Here is an 18917-nt window from a genome sequence, read left to right on the forward strand (position 1 = left end):
ACATCATTAACGTTTTGTTTTTTAAAAAATAAAAGAAATAATTATAATACAATAATTTATTATCGAATTATGCTGCTATCATAGTAATATAAATTCAAACATCAAAATGATAAAATATTTTCGTATTTTATACAAAAATTAATCATATATAAAATATTTAAAGTCTTTTCTCATTTATTATTTTATAAGTTAATTGAAAGAAAGTTGGTTTTCTAACAAAATTCATATCCAAATTAATACTTTTATTGTCTTTTTAAAAAAAGATATTTATTAAAAATGTTACGTAATTAACAAAATTTATTATTTTTTAATAAATATATTCTTTTACTAAATTTTAAATTTTAAAGCATAAATTTTAATAATATAAAAATAAAACATTAACCCAACATATTAGTTAATATTAATGAAAAAATATTAGGCTCTTAACATTTTTTTGTTAATATTAATAAATTGTCCAATCATCTCCAAACAAAGTACAATTACCACACCATCAAGAGAGCCTAAATTCCTGACTAGGGACAGTGCCGGTGGTTTCTTCTCTACTTATAGTGTAAAGTACAAACCGACCGTATAAAAAGAAGAATATGCAAGAATCTTTGGCTTTTGGGGGATAATGTGGCCTCACATCTACCACCGGTTAACCAGCCTAACTTCGTTCCACGTGGACACTCATCTGCCCGTTCATCCAACCTACCAGCCTGATGATCTACTCGGTTTACTAACAACCCTTGCTTATAAAAACCAGCACGCAATTTCAGTGACTTCCAACTCCCAATCCCAACTTCCCTTTACTACCAAAAAAAAAAAAAGGAAGATATTTATTTATCGAATCATCAAAATACACACTACTAGATTCGCTTTGTTCACATTTCGAAACTCTTGTGCGCCATCATACCTCACCAGATCACTTCTTTTATTCCCTCCTTGTCTTAATTCACCCATATATAATAATAGCATAACAACCTGTGAGTGTAATCTTTGGTTGATATATCATATCCTTAGCAATAGATTAAAAATGGTGAGTGTGGAAGAGATCCGCAACGCTGCGCGTGCGAATGGGCCAGCAACGGTGTTGGCCATTGGCACCGCCACACCTTCCAACTGTGTGTACCAAGACACGTACCCTGACTACTATTTTCGAATCACCAATAGCGAGCAGATGACTGATCTTAAAGAAAAGTTCAAGCGAATGTGTACGTCCAATCCTTCCTTCTTCATCTCATCACTTTTTCTCTTGTCATAATAACTGACACCCAACTGCATGCTACAAATCTTAGTTTGCATGTCACATGATTATAATACCTTTTACCCACACGACGAGTAGTGGTCTATTTCCTTGTGCGCTTGAGAGTATGAGAGTCCTAGGATGGAAGAAATTCCGATTAGAAATAAGTTGAAAACTAGCCTACAAATTTTCTTACCAGTCGAGAATCGTTAGTATTTAATTATTTTTAACTATTAATTTTATATAACAACAATATTAATATAATTGTATGTGAATTTTTACTGAAAAATAATTAAGTACAAAATATTCTTAATAATGGTATATAAATAGTTTAAATATTTTATATATTTTGTCTATTTCTCTCTTATTTATCATTTTAATTGATATTTTATATTAAATTTAATATTAAATTTTTAGTTATATCCTTGATCTATAAAAATGTTAAAAATCATCTTTAAATTACTCTTAGTTCTAATTTTATTAAAATAATTATGTATTTTATTAAAATATATAGCTATCAAATAGTCATCAACGATAATTTAATGGTGTGAAATTAGTGTGATATTTCATCTAATGACTCACATTTTTCTGTTAGTTACATGCTGGCCAAAATTCAATAAAATTGCTGACCTTAAACTTTTTCATAAAAAAATTAGTTCTATACTTTGAACGTTTGTATTTAAACGAAGAATTTTTCATTTTTATACTTAATAAGTATTTATGGTATTTTAATTTGAAGAGATCCAATAGGTTAGAAAACCCTAATACTTTTTGAAGCATTAATGAGGTCATAACGATTTTACTACTGTTGCAGGTGAGAAGTCCATGATCAGGAAGAGGTACATGCACCTAACAGAGGATTTCCTAAAGAAGAATCCCAGCATGTGTGAGTACATGGCGCCATCGTTGGACGCAAGACAGGATATAGTGGTGGTTGAAGTTCCAAAGCTCGGAAAAGAAGCGGCCACCAAAGCCATCAAGGACTGGGGTCAACCCAAATCCAAGATCACCCACCTCGTCTTCTGCACCACCTCCGGCGTCGACATGCCCGGTGCCGACTACCAGCTCACCAAGCTTCTCGGCCTCCGCCCTCCGTCAAGCGCCTCATGATGTACCAGCAGGGCTGCTTCGCCGGAGGGACGGTCCTTCGACTCGCGAAGGATCTTGCGGAGAACAACAAGAACGCTCGCGTCCTTGTTGTCTGCTCTGAGATCACTGCCGTCACGTTCCGTGGTCCCTCGGACACGCACCTGGATTCCATGGTGGGCCAGGCGTTGTTCGGAGACGGAGCGGCAGCAGTGATCGTAGGAGCCGATCCCGACACCAAAGTGGAACGTCCGTTGTTCGAGATGGTGTCGGCGGCTCAGACGATCTTGCCGGACTCCGAAGGTGCCATCGATGGTCACCTGAGAGAGGTCGGATTAACGTTTCACCTGCTGAAGGATGTTCCGGGGATCATATCAAAGAATATTGAGAAGAGTTTGGTGGAGGCTTTTACTCCCATTGGGATCAGTGATTGGAACTCTATCTTCTGGATAGCGCACCCAGGTGGACCTGCTATATTAGATCAGGTAAATGTTACAGAATGGTTTTCAAATAATGGATCTAAAATAAATATTAAAATATTTAAAAATAAATAAATTAAATAATATGTATATTTATATATAAATATATAATAATTAATTTTAATACAAAAATAATATTATTAAAATAAACTATTAAAATTATTAAAATATTAATATTTTTATAACACTTAAAATTTTTCAACGATAAAACTTTTTGCATTTTTTTTTCTCGGGGTAGTTGGGTTATAGAGAAAGAAAGAAACAAAAGTTAAAGGTCAAAGAGTCAAGACAGTGACACTCCATATACTAGAAAACTACCACCACCCTATCTGGAAAGACCGAAAGAGAAGGTCATGCACTTGGAGATGGGGAATTCAGCTGCTTAAATTAAATGCACTTTTTGTTTTCTATTAAGAACAAGCTACCATTTAGAGTGGTTTTTCTTTTTCTTAGAAAAATGTTAAGTATGGAATAGATCTTTTAAATTATTTTCTTATAGTTTTTAAAATAGACAAATCATAGATAGAATTAAATATAGTTAAATTTTCATGTTTAAAAGTTATTATGAAAGAAGGGAGTAACAGATTAAGACGTGTAAAACGTTTTTTTATTTTAAATATTTTTTAATAATTAAATTATTATTTTTATTAAAATTAGATCAGATAAATTAATTTAATTAAAATATTTATAAATTAAATTTTAAATTAATCTAAATTAATATTTTTATAAAAAATTACTACAATATTCTTATTATAAAAAATAATTAAAATATCTTTTTTATATATATATATATATAAATAAATTTTGAGAACCTTAAATTCTAATTCTTCTTTTCTTTTTACGTCGTCATATGGTTAAGATTTAGAGTTCTCAAAATTAATATACAATATGAGTATTTTAGTCAATTTTTATAATAGGAATATTATAATTATTTTTTATATATATAAAGAAAAGTATTAATTTAAATCGGTTTAAAATTTGGTTCATTAATTTTTCGACTAAATTAGTTTGTTCGATCTAATTATGACAGAAATAACATGATTTAATTGATTACATATGTTAAATTTTAATAATTAAAAAATATTTAAAAAAAAGACGTTTTAGATGTCTTTATTTAAATGGTTAGCATAGAAAAAGAAGATTAATTTTATCAAAAAAGTGAATAATAACCGGATTGGATCGATGTTATTGGATATTGTCTATCTCAGCCTGATAATGCCCTTTTTATTTGAATGAATTATTATTTTATCCCTTAAAAATATTCAATTTTGACAAAAATAGCCTTCGAAATAAGGAAATGAGATTTTAGTTTTATTCTATAGATGATTTTAATTTGACAAAATGCAGAACTTTTTCACAAGTGCTAAAAGGTTCATGCATTTTATCAAAATTTTTTGAATATTTAAAAAATTATTTAAAAGATATGAATAAAAAATTATTCCCTAGACATTTATTCAATTTTCTTTTCAATGTTTTTTCATTCATGCAAAACAAATCGCTAAAAAAAACTTAATGTAAAGTTACCAAACTTTGAGAATGGATTAAAAAAATATCATTTTTTAAAGTACATTTGTAAAAAATTATATCAAAATTTTATTTTAGAGTCCTCATCCTCCGAGTCCAAATATATATTTGTTATATTTTTGTCAAACCGAAATAATCTTTAGAGGATCAAAAATTTTTTTTTACCCTTTTTGAAGACTATTTTATCAAAAAATTAAAATTTTTAGGCTATTAAGTAGTAGTTTATTCTTTTTAATTTATTTTCATTGAATTTTACATGAAAACAATCATGTAACAATATCCTTAACAATGAATGACATTATCAAGAGAGTCATACAGGTTAATAATTTTGTACAAAAAAATGAGAAGAAAAAAATCAACAGCAATTAATCAAATATGAAATATGTTCTCTCTTCTTTTTTGTGAATGAGAGAAAGTGAGAATTAAATGAGATTATTAGTTGTTACATATTAACTAAAAATTATGAAAGATAGTTTATGAGTTTTTATTTTATCCTCTAAATATGTTACTAGCTAAAAAGATAATTTTATCTTAATTTGTACAAGTAATACTATTCTTACAAAAAAATGTTAATTTTCTTTTAAAAATCATTATTAATAAATTCCTAATAGAAGTATGGTTTATATTTCAGGTTGAAGCTAAGCTACAACTGAAGGAAGAGAAGCTGAAAGCCACTCGCCACGTGTTGGGAGAGTATGGAAACATGTCAAGTGCATGTGTGCTTTTCATTTTGGATGAGATGAGAAAGAGGTCAATTGAAGAAGGTAAGGCCACCACCGGAGAAGGCTTCGATTGGGGGGTCCTATTCGGGTTCGGACCGGGTCTTACGGTGGAGACGGTGGTGCTTCACAGTCTTCCCTTGGAAAATCGATCTTGATTGATTTATCAACAATAATGATGCCGTCATGGAATTATATTTCTTTGTTTTCAATAATTAATTAAGTTTTCAAATATATATAAATGGAATGAAGCTAAGATGTTAGAGATTGGTGTCACAAATTAAGTAGTTGGCGGAGATGCACGTATTATTTTCATTGTCTCAGTTGATTGAGATGGATCGAGTCATAATGTTGTTCATGGCGTGGGGGGAGTTCGTTGCATTTTCGTGGTTGTGTGACACGTACTCTTCAATGGGTATATCATTGTAAGAAAGATTGAATTTGGTTCAAACCCAGTAATGTTTACCATCTTAATTAATGATTGTGGAAGTTACGTATTCTAATGTAAATTCATTGGTCATGGTTATTACTTATTATTAATCGAAAAAGGAAGTACACAACAATAAAAGAATAGTACAGGGATAAATCTTTTATATATAGATAAACGATCTAAAATCATAGTACATTCTAAAATCACTACTCTTAATTTAACTGAAAAAAAAAAAATAACAATTAAAGGATACATAAACAGATCGAAGAACTCTGTGTATGTGTATTTGAATTTGCATAGCGTTATTCCAAGATCACTCTAATCTCAAAACCTTGCATTGCATGCTGCTTCTTAGTTCTTCTTCTTCTACAAGGTTGCTAGAATTTGGAATCACAACCACTTCCTTTTATTCTTCCAAAATCGAATAAATAAAAAAAATAAATAATTATGAAGATGGTCAAAATTTTAAAAAGAATAAAAATGTTTGTTATAAAAATTATGAACAAATAAAAAAATAATTAAAAATATTGTTAAATTGGTCTTAAATTTTTTAAAAATTTAGCTGTCAAGGATATATTTGATACAAATCAAAAACTTTTGAGACAAGATTGAAACAAAATAAAACTTAGCGGTATTTTAAAATTTTTGCCAAACTTTAAAGATAAAAAATATACTTTACCCTTTTAAATATTATAAACGTTAATTTTTTTAATAATTTTAATATTAAAATTTTTTTTAATAAGTAAATATTTCTAATCGTCTTTCAGAGTAATTTTTTTAAAAATAAATTAATTGTCAAATATAATTGATTTGTTATCTATCACTATCAATAATAAAGAATAAGTTAGAAATTCAATCTATAAATCTCCTAAATGAATTATCATTAGATCTCAATATAAATCAAATATTAATTTAACAATTTATCATTGAAAGTCTTTTTACAGACCTGTTATATATCTAAGTTTTATTGTCATTCAAGTTTAATTAAATAGGCTAAATACCAACAAAATCCACGCACTCTCATTAAAAAAAACGTGTGTATACATATGCCCGAAATCCTAAAAAATGTTATCTGTCTCTTCGTGCTCTAATATAAAAAATTGTTCATATTTCTTACTTAAAACTGCAACAAAGAAATTTGAAATCTCTTTCAAAATCTCTCAAAAATTTTTCGAATTTTCTGTAGAAACTACTGCAAAATCTGGTGGTGCGTTTGAGATCATCAACAAAAAACACAAAAAAAAACAACAAAAATTTCACAAGGTACTGACAAAACTACTTGTTCATTACGTTCAATTTTCTCCTTTGCATTTCTACTAATTCGGTTTAGGGTTTAGTGGACTGAATTCGTTCATTTAGTATATTGAGTTTCTTTGATTCAATTATTAATGAATTGGATGTGTTTTTGTTGATAATTGAGTCTTTTTTACTACTTGTTCAAATCTGAACTAATTTTGATTCATTTGTGTGTTAACTGAGGTTCACTTGATACTGCTGATAAGTATTGACCAAATTTTTTTTTTAGTTTAATTCAAGTTCATTTGGATCTAAAAATGAACAACAGAAGAAAATTATTGACATCTTCAAAGGTGCTACTTTAGCGTCAGCTTTGGCAAAATCTGTGATAGAGATGAGTGTTGAAGGAGAGGAAAAGTTGCTAAAATTCAAGAGGATGTTCATCCTCTTCATCTAGAAATATTTTTGTTTCGACAACAATAAGCATAGTCTCTTCAGTCTATAAGCCACATGTCCTTCATGTGGAGACAGTCCGAGAATGAAATTGGGTATCTCATGTGCTCAGCTTCCTGCTCAAAGGGATTAAAACCCAGAAAGCAAGAGAGAAACTTTTAGTTGATGGCTACGTTTTTGTATTAATGATAATTTATTTTCATGAATCGATGTTCGCTGACGCAGCAGCAGATGATACTCACGGGCCACCATGGATGACGTACTAGACACGGAGGAGGCTGGTCAATAGAATTGCCTTTGAGGCAAAGAATAAAATGGTAACTAAAAAAAAATCATTTTTCTTGAAATTTCGGTTTAGTTGCTTCTCAATTATTATGCTAACTAAATAAGTTTCTGTTTTAGGGCCTAGTAAAAAAAACAAAGTTGAGGCAGGGAAGAGAAAGAATAAAAGAAGGGAAAAATAAAGAAAAAAAGAAGATAAAAAAAGAAACTTATCATCCTGCATTCGTCTTCATAAGAAAAAATGATTCTGAATATGAGTATACTTCTCACCATAACTTATAAAAAAACTATCTATTTATTTAAAGTTATGTATTATTATTTTAACAAAATTTTTTGTATGTATTGCAAAGATTCGAAGAAGAAGAAATACAGAAAATACCACCAGAAAAATGAAAACAACCACAAAGAATGGCGAAGAAACAAAGCAAAAAAGGAAGATTGTTCCATCGAATTTATTTTTGAAAACTGAAATTGAATCCGAAGATGAGTAAGATTCATAAATAATTATTTTATTATTATAAATATATATTCTATTTTTATTGATGGAGTCTTTTTGACTACTTGTTCAAATCTTAATTAATTTCGGTTCATTTGTGTGTTAATTGAGGTTCACTTGATGCTACTGATAAGTAGTGACCAAATTTTTTATTCCTTAAGTAATTTCGGTTCATTTCTTAGTTTAATTGGGGTTCATTCGATTTAGTTTCTCTTTATTTGCTGAACTTGTTCATGTGTGCTTGTTTAGTTAGTTATAGCTCTAATATTTGTCAGTTTATATATTCGATGTGTTTTGTTGATGATTGAGTTTTTTTGACTTCATGTTCAAATCTAAACTAATATCGGTTCATTTGTGAATTAATTGAGGTTCACTTGTTGCTGCTGATAAGTAATTACCATTTTTTTTATTCTTTAAGTAATTTCGGTTAATTTTTTACTGTAATTGAGGTTCATTTATTTGGTTTAGTTTCGTTTGAATTTGCTGAAATTGCTCATGTACTTCTTTAGTTAGTTATAGCTCTGATATTTGTTAGCTGTATACATTCAATGTATTTTTGGTGATGATTGGGTCTTTTTCACTACTTGTTCAAATCTAAAATAATTTTGGTGTAACACCCTACCATACAGAGTCTTATGCTTAAGTCATAAAACAGAGATGCCAAGGTACCACGACCTCTAAAAATAAAATTTAGTACATATAGTAGTGTGAATAATGTTCATAACTAGGAGCCTTTAAAGAAAAAGGGGTAAAACAAAATCGATAAATTGAAAAGTGCAACACTCCGATCGATAACGTAGCGTAACGGATAAAGGATAAGCTAACGCAAGATTAATGTATACAAAAGAGTGTCAAAAACACGAATATCAAAACTCAAGACCCAGTTGCAAAGATAACTTATCCGAGCATAGGAATATATACATGTAAATATATAAAGCAAGGAACCCAATGGAAACCCCAAAGGGACAAAAATACAGAAAACCTATTCTCCAAAATCACCTCTAAGAGGAGTCATCACAGTTTGTATTATTTAGTGGAGATAAAAGTATCTAAGAGAAAACATAAAACCAAAGTAGAGTCCCGAGAATCAATGATCTTCACTAATCCAAAAGTCTCCAGCATGCTTCAACGAGAAGCCTCTCGTCCTGCATCTGAAAACCACAAAATCTGCATGGGTGAGAACCGGAGGTTCTCAGTATGGTAATAGTGCCCACATATCTAACATGTAATGTCTTGGGAAAGCCAAAGGCAATCCTAGAACTTCCAACAGATAAATTAGAGCTTATAAACAGGCTAAACCATAATTGGCAACTGACTAAAGATTTTTAGTCTAACTAAAACTTTCCTTTCCGATTCCTTCAGACCTCCCAACCACCAGCATGAGTATAAGATGGCAAACACAGTTATATCAGACAAGAGATATACAAATAGGAAACAGATACGACATTTAGACAATTAGCAACTAATATGCAGTCAATTAGGCAATCTCAAACAATTCACATAATATGCATATGATGTATGCCTGTCCTAATGGCTGATGAGTCTCATCTGTCAGTTATAAAGTCAATCCGACAAGTCCTGGTAGCTAACCATTGGATTGTCCCTCTGTCGTGCATCCCCAACTCAAGTTATACTCAACATAATTCATAATTCATAATTCATATCCAACACCCTCACTGGTGTATATCCACGGGGGCGAGCTCATCCGGAACTTTCACAGTGTCCGGTCACACTTACGATATAGGGTCAGCAGAATATCGAGTTTCCACCTAGAGCACGTGGTGGCTAGCCACTGCTTTCTTCCAGGGAAACTCGTATCTCAAATAGTGGAAGTGAAACATTCACATTTCATTCAATAGCATATATGCAATTATACTTGGCCATAATTCAATAATGGCTCCGCCGTAACTCGGCAATAACTCAGCCATCCGGCTCGTAATTCAATCCATATCCAGCTAATTTATTAACAAATACAGTCCATCAGCTCATGGCATATAAAGCACTTCCACCGCCATCCTCCATATCTCATACAATCATATTTGATCATCATTGATAATTAATTTTCCCTTTTCTTCATTCACAAGTTATCACATTCGCTAACTCATTTCTCTTTGCTAGGCATATCATAACAATTTAATACATAAGGGATAAGATTGGAGGCTTAGAAGTATGAAATTTGGCTTTTAAAACTCAAAAATAAACTTTGGGGTGAAAACAGGGTCACGCATACTCGTCGCCCACGCGTACGCATGGAAAGCCAAAAAGTACATCAATGTGTATGCGTCGCCCACGCACACGAATGGATGGGAGAAAAGCCAAGTGACGCCTACGCATCAGTCACGTGTAACGCGTGAGTGCGTTTTGTGCCCCACGCACAAAATCAGCACAATTCTCGCACAACTCTCATGGAGTTGGCTGGGCATCTGATACAGCACACCGACGCGTACGCGTCGGCCACGCCTACGCATGGGTGTGCGTTCTGAAATTTTCTAAGTTAAAACTGCAATTCTTCCCACCACCGTCAAGGCTCATCAGTAACTGTTGAGAGATGAATACTCAATAGCCTCCAAATTTTTTATGAATCTGGACAGACCCACAAACAATATGAAGTCGATTCCTCTGCTAAATTACACCGTGGGCAGATAGGGTTAACTTGGAGATTCAAGTGTGGAGCTTTAATTTGACTGGTAATCCATTATGGATTAGCTTCCATAAGAAATTCTTTACCTTGGGTTGACTTTTAAGACTCCATATTCCTGATCATATGGATTTTTTTTGGCACTAAATAGGGAGAAATTCTACTGAAAGATGATAAACTTGAAATACAAGTTTATAACCAAATGAGACTGAATAGCTTCCCTTCTTCTCCTTCAGCCAAATAATGTAGTCTTCTCCTTCTACAATTTCTGTGTTAATAACTGTCTCTACTATTGCTGAATTGAAATGTTCTTTTATTTTTGTTTGATTCCATTGTCTATTTAGTAACATTAGTTCTGCAACTCATTGTGGAGTGTATTTTGTATTTGCATTAGTTATAGGTGTTATGGCAGTAAACTCTTTGACCCATGAATTCTATGTAATATTTATCATGCTGTCTCATCCTATTATTTAGAGAATGCCTTTTTCAAGAATTTTTCGAGCCTCCAACATCTTTAGGCATGGAAATCTTGAAGCTTCTACTTTAGGCATGGAAATCTTGAAGCTTCTTCTTCACATCTTGCCTTTAGTAGAAAAGACAGCCACGCCATGCTTTGGATCTTCTTTTTTTGCAAAGGCCATTATCCTTGCCTTTTGCTTCTTCCTAGCTTCTCTGTAATTTCTCTGATAACTTCTTCTTTCTTCCATCTTATTTTCTGATGGATCTGACAAACAAAACAAGAGAGAGAAGAGAGAGTAGAAACAAAGCATTGATTGTTAAATTAAATGAAATTGAAATCTCACTAACAATCCCCAATGCATAAAGTAACGTGTGGAGCAATTAATGTCATCAAATCAATTTCAATTTTCCTTTTCAGTTACCAATGTATAAATTTAATTCAAGTAAAATTTGAATTCCCCTTCTTAACCGAACCATACTTCAACAAAATTTGACCCATTTGTTTGTGATTGCCATATGGTTTCCTTGGGTCATTTCCTTCATTATTTGTTTTATCAACATGGGCCTGTTATTTGGACTTTTTTTCATTTCATATTTCAGCCCCTAATATTTGAATTAATTTTGCCCAAGGCTGAATTTTTTTCAATGATCCATTTGGACCAATTTGGTTTTCTTTTATTTCAAAGCACACCCACTTATATTAATTTTGCACATGGCTTGATTAATAACAAGTTGGGCTTATATTGCCTTTTGACCCAATATGGAATTAAATGCTTGCCTGCACACTTGAACAAAAATCATCAAACAACCTATTGAAAATTATTAAATAAAATACTTAATAATAATTTTAATAATTTTTTAATTTACATTTTAATAATGAATGCTCATCATTTCAGTTTTCCAAACTCAATAATCTCCCCCTTGATGACAAACATTATTAAACTGAATTGAAAGAGTTAGGATAGATAACTTCCCTTTGAAGATTTGCCAAAATCTCCCCCTTTCTTTTGTTCAATGTGCTCCCCCTTAATGTGTGCATGTTTAACAAAATATTCAAGAAGGCCATCACCTGTATACAAGCTCTAAAGAGTTCCAAGAAGATAAAGATTTCAAAACATGGAACCTTTAAGATCGAGCCATTATTTTCACAACTTGATCAAGACAGCACATATATGTATACTTGAGCAAATAAATTTTTCAAAATATAATCAGAGCTCAAATTGAAATTCTCTAACACAAAATGCTCAAAACAATGAGCCAAGCCAAAACAGAGCACAAAGCATAGCAGAAATATTAAATAGAGCACAAATATGAAACAGAATGCTCATGTTCAAATAGAATGCTCATGTCCAAATAGGACAGCATGAAACAGTTTTGATTCAGCAATTCAGCCCTTCTTTCATTTTTCTCCCCCTTTTGTCATCAAGGAGGGACACATGTCAAAATTTGCAGGGCTCTTATCAATTCACAAAAATCAACAGCCAGCCTTAAAATATGCATGAATCAGAGCTAAACCAAATATTAATTAAATGCTACTCATTCACAAGCTCATATGCTAAGCTATAAACAATATTCACAACTAGATCAAACTGGAGATTTTTAAACACAAATTCAAATAATAAACAGCAACTTCAAACATCATCATCATAGATCATAATGAAAATAAACAGTAGCCTTTTAATTCATAAAAAATGATTCCTGTTTAGTGGATTTAGGTTTAGTTAGTTGCCTGATTCTAAAATTGCCATATTATTTTGTTTATGGGTTATTGTTAAGTTTGCACCGAACAACAACACGTGTACTCAGGAGATGAGTAATGTCATCATGCTGATGTACGACCATCCTTGCTCAGCTATAAGAAGCTCCCCCTGAGACCAGATAGCGATGGTTTGAGAAATGGGCGGTAATTACTTTTCTTTTTTTCAGTTTCAAACCTTTTTAGCTAGTTTATATCCGCTATCTTACTTAACTAATTTTAAAATTTCTTTGTTGCAGCTTCACTTTATATGAAACGCTGAGCACCATCTGACCATCCGGAAGATATTCGACCATAGAATGGGTCAGTGGCTCCAGCAGATTCTGAATGATATTCGTCAGAGGCAGGACTACCTGACGACCTGGCTCCGACAAAAAATAAAGAAAGCTATGTTAGTTCATTTGGAAACCAATGAGGGATTCAGGTATCAGCGTCTCACCAACAGAGCTAACATAGCATCGGCCAAGTCGTCTAAGTATATCGGTAGCTCAGCGACTTTCATGAAGACCTAGGCCAGGCTGGTATGTAGTGACTTTAACTTTATTAATAATTTAGTCATTTTCTTTTGCATACAATTACTAGACATCCTAATCATTTTGTATTTTAATGCAATATGTGTAGTCGAAGTCATTGGATCGCGAGGCGATATTGGCGGAGACGTTCAAGTACACTCACACGCTGAAGGAGAATAAAGAGAGATTTGCTTATCAGCGGTCTCAGGACCATTATGTAAGTAAACATACATTTGATTATCTTCTGCTATAAAATTTTTAGAGATTAACCATATATCTGTCATACTAATCACAATAACTTATGTTACATAAGATTCCTACACACAGATACTAGAGGCTACGACTTATCAGTCTCAGTAAAGTGGGGAGGACACCATTGCCGATGGCTTTGCAGCTTCAGTCGTTGATCCCGATGCGGTTTGGTGCGAGACCGCCTCAGTGCCGTACAAGAACTGCGTATACGGTTGAGGTCATTCTTCGCCAGCAGCATCTATACCTCCATGTTAAGGCCATCGTCAGATTCTACCACCAGTCGAGCTGTCGAGCTCGAGGAAAGCATGGATTTGAGGTTGCAGGTGCAGGAGCTCCAACACAGCCTTCACTAGCAGGCTCAAGAGACGAACGATTATCGAAAGAGGTACAAGAGATCCTCACCAGCATGACGTATATGGATGAGCTCAGGCTAGAGTGGAAGGAGTCATTGGAGTGGCTTCAACGTATGGAGGCTCAGATGGAGGTATGTACTAGGCCCAGATGCGCGCCGCTGACGTCGCTCTGCTGGTGACAGCGGTCCTGCTGGTGGCACACAGACATCACTATTTTCTGTGCCGTTGAGTCAGGGCCATAGGACTGACGACTGACGACGACGACGACGACGAGGAGGACTACCTGGATCTGTAGTTATTAGTGTTTCGTTTTACTGTTTGAATGTATTTATTTGATGTACTTGACTTTTAATTTATTTGAACATTGTATTATTTATTTTAAATAATAGGTTTTCATTATTTATTAACTGAACATTAATTGTGTGAAAAATAAATTTAAATTAAAGAATAAAATTGATCATTTATTTCAATTTTTTTTAAAAAAATTGACATTAGCGTCAGATTTACCGTGAGAATAATCCGACGGCTATAGTGCGCAAAACAACATTTTTTGGCACCACAGAAAAATCTGCCGGTAACCAATTGGTTTTCCAAGCTGGTAATCTGTAGTACAATATGATGGTAATTACCGTCGGATGAAAAAATCGGACGGTAACTATTTACCGACAAGATTTATACCGCCTGATTCATTTTGACGGTAAATCTGATGGTACTCAACGTTTTTCTTATAGTGCGAACCGATTTAATTGGTTCTGGAATCAATGGGGTAAGTGTTGTTAATTTTTTTTCAATTATTAACTTATAAGAATTTCAAGTTGTTCTTTTTACTATTTGTTAAATATTTTGTTAAAATTTTGAGTTCTTAGTTCTTGTTGAAACCTATATTCGTCACTAATTTTGGGTTCTTGTAAAATGTGTAAATTTTCTAAGTGATTGATGTTCTATTATATTTTTTGCAGCTTGAAAAATGGTAAAAAGTAAAACTAACCCTATAAGTAACATTGTTGTTAGAAGCACATCCTTTCTAAGTGCAGTCACTTCCATTACCATTCATGATAGTACTTCTGGTGGAATATCACAAAGTCCAACTGCTTTACTATTGCCTACCTCAAACCTCCATCAGAACCTGATGCACAAACACAAACACAAGCTGAAACTACTAAAGCTACTGATGAGCATCCAAAAGAGGTAAAACCAATATTCTGAAAATTAGATTAGACCAGTCAATTTGATCGGATTAATTAGGAATTAGTCCTCTGGTCGGTCCAATTGATGCCCAAAACTATCTTACAAAAAATTGGAAAAAAAATCAGTTCACAAAAATATGATATTTAAAGATTTTATCAATATGAGACATTCTTCAGATTTTGAATTAGCTTTTGAGATAAATTAGACCTATTCAATTCTAGTATAAGAGAGAAAAGAGAGAGAGGGGAAGAATTAAAAAAAATAAGTTTTATTAATCCTAGCATCAAAATTTTTTGTTTGGAAAAACATTTTTTCAATACCCAACTCAAAAAGAAATGGGCATGCACATAGAAGAGTTATGTGAACAAATGCTTTTGTGCCAAGTCTCAACCAACTTCTACTTCATAATCCTTCTTTTGAGAAGTAACATAATTTTGTATTGTTTTAACATCTAACTTAGGTCTAATTTAATTAAATAACTTAATTAAATTTTTTTGGAAATAACTTTTAAGAATGAAAAAAAATCATATTTTTTTACTCTTACAAAAACTCTTAAATAACTTTTTGAAAAGTTAAAAACATTTTTTAAAAACTGTAAAAAATAACATTAATATGACTTTTCATTATTCAAAAAGAAAAAAAATTTACTATTTTTCAAACTGGCTCTTAGTTGAATAGTTAGTTAAAAATCTCTTATACAGTTATACACCTAAGACACACGTATGTAATGTGTGATATAAACTTACTTGACACTAATTATCTTACTATAAACATTTGTACATTTAAGAAGAATCATATACTTATATCGTTAGTAGCTCTGCAAAATATATTTGACACAGAACGTATCTTAAAGGTTTAATTATTCTGCAGGTCTCTATAGTTTCACCAAATTTTCAATTAGGTTCCTATACTTTTTTTCCTTTTCAATTGGATCCCTATACGTTAATTTTTTTTAATTTAGTCCCTCTTAACGTTAAACGTCAAAAAAATGTTAATAAATTGTAAAATTACTTATATACCCCTGTTGGTTCAAACTTCTGATTTCTCATATATTTCTCTTTTTCAATGTTTTCCTTTCTTCTCAATTTTCTTTTTGGACAAACCTATAGTAAAATTCAAATGCTCCATCACTACATAAAAAAAATGAAAAAGAACCCTCATAAACCAACATCATCGCAGCAATAACAATCAACATTCAACAAAATTCATAACCCGCACAAAATTCAACAAAATTCATAACAGGTAAAAATTCAAAAATCAATTCAAACAAAATTCAGAAATTCAAAATAAAAAACTCCTGCATATATATCTTCCTCCAAGGGCTTCTTAGGCAAATAGTATATATATTGGGGGCTCTGCTTTAGTCCTGAAAAAATGCATGCCACATTCAACAAAAAAAAGCCAAAAATGATCAAAGAAAAATTTATATGTCTACCTAAAGGGAAGATAGCGATTTGTGAGAGAGAGATTTATCCAAGAGAGCAAATAGGTCATGTGGTGAAAAATTTAGGTAGGGTTGGAATGATTCTCACCAACACTGAAACATGCGGAAAAGAAAGATGGTAAAGATCTCAAAAATTATGTCTTAATAAACAAAAATGCCACCGCAACTTTTTCATTTCTTGGAACAAGGTTAGGGATTAGGCCTTCACCTTTAGTAGCAGCATCTTCATCAAGAGAGTCTAATTTCCTCTTACTTAAAGTTTTGAAGCCAGATTTGGTTGCTCCTGGTGTGAATATTCTTGTTGTTTGGAGTGAAGATATTGGTCCATCAGGGTTGAGGGTGAAGTTCAGCATAGTTTCTGGAACCTCAATGTCAAGCCCTCATGTGAGTGGTGTAGCTGCATTGATATAGGCTAAGCATCCTCAATGGAGTCCAGCAGCTATAAAATCTGCACTGATGACAACAGCTTATGTTGTTGACAACACCATGAAGCCTCTGAAAGATGCATCAAATGCTGAAAAGCCTTCAAGTCTTTATGATCATGGTGCCAGTCACATTAACCCCACAAAAGCACTAGACCCAAGTTTAGTCTATGATATCAAGCCACAAGATTACCTTAATTTTCTATGCACTCAAAATCTAACTACAAACCAGTTAGGTGTCTTTGGCAAATACGCAAACAGGTCATGTGCACATTCTCTAGCTAGTCCTGGTGACTTAAACTACCCTGCAATTTCATTGGTATTTGCTGAGAATAAATCTATTTCAGTTATGAAGTTCATAGACCTTATAAAATTGTTTAGTCTTTTATGATGCTCACTCCATCGAAGAAATAGCAACTCCAATATTTTTTCTTCTGTCTTAGCAGCCACACGTTGTTGCAGAGCCAATACAGGAAGCAAGACGAAGTCGAACAGCGGTGTGCCAAGGCGATTCGTGACGAGGCGATACAATGGGCAAGGCAGACGAACGGCGCAGAGCACCCGAGGATGACGCAGACGAACGATGACTATCCAGCGACAGACAAGGACGACGTCACATAAGACGGCAGCAGAGTGTGATGGAGGAGAAACCCAATTCGAAGCATAGGAAACTAAGTTAGGGCTGGTCATGTTCTCTAATTTGGGGAACAAAATGCAAAGGGTATTATTGGTATTTTAAAAAAATGGTGGAGATCTCAATTAAGTACTGTAACTCAATTAGCAGAATATTTCATTTTTTAACCGAATATTCTGTTATTTTAAATAAATTTGTCACGGTAGGGACTAAATTAAAAAAAAATAACGTATAGAGATCCAATTGAAAAGAAAAAAAAGTATAAGAACCTAATTAAAAATTTAGTAAAACTATAAGGACCTGCAGAATAATCAAACCTATCTTAAATACATTCCTCATCACAATGTTAATCTCTCACTAAAGCAATGACAAATATTTTAGTATCCATCCCAATATTCCTAATGACAAAAAAGCAGATATAATAGATTCTTGAACACCAGCAATCAACCATAGGCCTAATGCCATGGCGGTCTACTCAAAGTTGAACTTTGTACTTGTGAGATGCTACATAGTTACTAGGACGACACCCATATCTCCACATGAAACCATTCTTGATTTCAGGTCCCAGCTAGGATTTTTACACCTTTGATTCTCCATCTACATGGAAAAATTCTATTATTTTCATGTCACAGACATTATTTTTATTTTGGCTTCCAAAATAAGAAAGGACATTGCAACGATCAATCACATTGCATATTGATATTGATATTTGATATGACTCTAAGCCAATAATCCATTAGGATTTGATAAGATTAGACATGATTAATTAGTTACTACAATAAGATTAATTAGTTATTACAATAAGATGGGTTTAGTATTATATATAAGAGCTTTACCTATGGTAATTCATAATGAATATTGAATATTTTATTCGTAAAGAATTCTAGTAATTTCTTATGGATTCTTATGCATAATTTTTCAGCCCGGGTTATTAGAATATATCTTTTTGGAATGTGGACTGGATTAGTGAGTGAGTTGAACTATCTTCAAGTCTCAAGGCCCAAAATTTCACCACCGAACTGAAGTGTTTTTTTTCTTATTTTTTGCCGTATTTTTTAACTCAATAATAAATCAAAAATTAATTTGTTTACGATTCTGAGCTACATATAAGAATTTATCGTTAGACGATAGATTATTATTTATACAATGTATAATTCAAACCTCAACATTTTGATTAAGTTGACGAACAAACTAATTAGTCAACCACTCCAAATTAGTTGCCATAATTATAATTTTGGCATGCCAACACTTTTATAGCAAATATCATTTTAACATTGGTATTTTTAATAATTAATATAGTTGTTCTATTTTATTAATTAAAAAACAATT

The 18917-nt window shown here is 32.4% G+C and overlaps 1 long non-coding RNA gene and 1 pseudogene across 1 annotated transcript; one reads left to right on the plus strand and one right to left on the minus strand.

Moving 5' to 3' along the window:
• The first annotated feature begins 751 nt into the window (after nucleotides 1-751).
• Nucleotides 752-5542, plus strand: LOC112697083 (chalcone synthase-like; annotated as a pseudogene).
• A 10706-nt stretch (nucleotides 5543-16248) lies between these two features.
• LOC140173370 (uncharacterized) lies at nucleotides 16249-17612 on the minus strand. Its single transcript, XR_011861999.1, has 3 exons — nucleotides 16741-17612; nucleotides 16524-16625; nucleotides 16249-16454 (listed from the first exon to the last, which is right to left on the minus strand). It is a non-coding gene; the product is annotated as an uncharacterized lncRNA (long non-coding RNA).
• Between the last annotated feature and the right edge of the window lie 1305 nt (nucleotides 17613-18917).

Source organism: Arachis hypogaea, chromosome 6, assembly GCF_003086295.3.
Source record: "Arachis hypogaea cultivar Tifrunner chromosome 6, arahy.Tifrunner.gnm2.J5K5, whole genome shotgun sequence".
Classification (NCBI taxonomy): domain Eukaryota; kingdom Viridiplantae; phylum Streptophyta; class Magnoliopsida; order Fabales; family Fabaceae; genus Arachis; species Arachis hypogaea.